The sequence below is a fragment of the Podarcis cretensis genome (assembly GCF_951804945.1).
Source record: "Podarcis cretensis genome assembly, chromosome: 13".
Taxonomy (NCBI): domain Eukaryota; kingdom Metazoa; phylum Chordata; class Lepidosauria; order Squamata; family Lacertidae; genus Podarcis; species Podarcis cretensis.
The window spans coordinates 27,131,531-27,133,695 of record NC_137182.1 but is presented as its reverse complement, the minus strand read 5'-3'; the positions used below and the strand labels follow the sequence as shown (position 1 = coordinate 27,133,695).

Here is a 2,165-nt window from a genome sequence, read left to right as displayed (position 1 = left end):
CCTCTTCAGCACTTTCCACACAAACCTTCCCCTCGCCCTTGCTCTCTCACCCACCCTTCCCATTGCCCACTTTCGAATTAAAAACAAAAACAACCCAATTTGGGAAGACATTTGCACCCAGTCATCTCCCTCTCTACCTAAAAGGACGCTGCCAGCGGATTGTTGCGAAACTGCGAATGCAACGTAGAAATTACATTTCCCGAAGCTGCCTGCTTGAAGCGGTTGGTAGGCAAGGAGTCGCGCGCCGGGTCACGTGAGGGCTACGCGACGACGTGACGCAAAGGGAGTGAGCGTAGAGTTTAAGCAGGTCTGTGCGCAGGGCTCGTCCTCCGGTTCTTTTATGCGGGGAAGGTGGGAGAGTGTCGGTAGAAGTCGAAGCAGAAATGTCAGGATTTCTGCAACCAGAAACAAACGGGAGTAGCGCAGCGAGGGCTTTCTCCTCTTTCTATTTTGCTGCTATCGCCAACCACCCTCTGAGCTACTTCTGACCTGCAGGATGGACAATGTCCTCTTATTCAAAGCTTTCCTAAGGCTATTTGTCCAGGCACAACCCCCCACCCCCGGGGATAATGAAATATATTGGCAATCTCTCTTCGATGTTTAAACCCCTCTCTCTCGTGAAGGATTAAGATCTGAGTAAAGCAGCTTAAGCTCGTGTCTTTTGTTTAGGGGTAGACACATTGCTGTTCAGTCACAGCCACAGCAAAATCCTGATTATCTCAATTGATAACTATTTGTTACTGCCAGTAGCGTAGCATGGGTTGTCAGCACCCGGGGCAAGGCAAGTAATTTGCGCCCCCTAACCCATGGATTTGCGCCCCTAACCCGTGGATTTGCGCCCCCTAACCCGTGGATTTGCGCCCCCTAACCCTAACCCCCAGATGTTGAACCCGGTGCGGCCGGCCCCCCCTGCACCCCCCACGCTATGCTACTGGTTACTGCATATTGGAAGGTGAAAATATGGCTTCGGTCCACTTATTTTTGCAACCTTCAATGGCGACAAGCTCTAAGTCTTAAAAGAGGCCTTTCGCAAATTTACTCCTGGGGGAACAGCAATTTCATATACTCAAAAGCGTAGCAATAAACCTATTGATGTGAATCTAGCGACTAGTTTAGATTTCTGTTTCAAAAGGGCAGAAGCAAAGCAAGCCAACATTTCCACACATTAGCTTATTTCAAGAATTTGAAGAGAAAGGTTTGCTACCTGCAGATGGGATGTATCTTTGTGTTGTATTCTTATTTTTGCTTTTGTGCTGTCTAGCTTAGTCATCTATGTTTTAATATAATAGAGTTTTGTGTACAGACAGGGATATTGAGAGGTTACCGCATGGTGTGATCTGAAAGCAAGGGCTTAAATGGTATTTGTGCCTCCCACAGGGCAAGAGATTAATGTGTGTCGGTGCTCATTTTCCTAATTTTAAAAAGTATTCTAAGACCTCCAAAAGCAGTCCTGTCTCCTCCGAGTAAGGAAAAAGATTTTAATGCTTAAATGTTTGTGGTCCTAATGAGTTTGTGGGATGTAAAATTAGGGCTTTCCATTCCTGGCCCAACAGATGTATCCTAGTCAGGAGAGTCACATCTATGAGAACCTATAAGCCTTTGTGGCAGAAGGTATTTACAGAAATAAGCTATATTGCGGGTCAACGTGGAATGTACCACAAGTTTTGGATTTTAAAAGAACGGCAATCTGGCTTTGTTGTAAAGAACTAATTATTTTTCTTTTGCAGTGGCACGTCTACTAGTGGCACAGAATTGGAAAGGATTGAAACATCTGTGTATCTCCAGTTGGAAACAGAATGGATGGTCTATTGCTGCACCAGAGAAATTAACAAAGAGATTACATGCATTGAATAATACAAATGATGTAGATGATTTTGTTGAAATATTGCATCCTTTTATCAAATATTATAAGACTTTAAATTATTTCTAAATCTGCATCTGTATGCCATGGTGTATTTGTAACAGCAAAACCGGATGCCTTCATCTGTCCCCGCTGCCATAAAACTTGTCTCTCTCATATTGGTCTCTACAGCAACAGCAGGGGCTGTAACTCTCTAGTGGCTCATTCTTCCATTGTCTCAAGACCGATGGATGCCAACAAAATACGCATGATATATGCAAATACGCATGATATGCAAATTTCATACACATCTGTATCATTCCTC

The 2,165-nt window shown here is 44.3% G+C and overlaps 2 long non-coding RNA genes across 2 annotated transcripts in view; both read left to right on the top strand.

Annotated features, from left to right (window-relative positions):
* Positions 1-2,165, top strand: part of LOC307200378 — a 557,860-nt gene that overhangs the window by 122,640 nt on the left and 433,055 nt on the right. The gene's annotated exons all lie outside the window — the stretch shown is intronic.
* On the top strand, positions 188-1,872 carry LOC307200361. The gene is made up of 2 exons (XR_013832376.1): positions 188-307; positions 1,728-1,872. It is a non-coding gene; the product is annotated as an uncharacterized lncRNA (long non-coding RNA).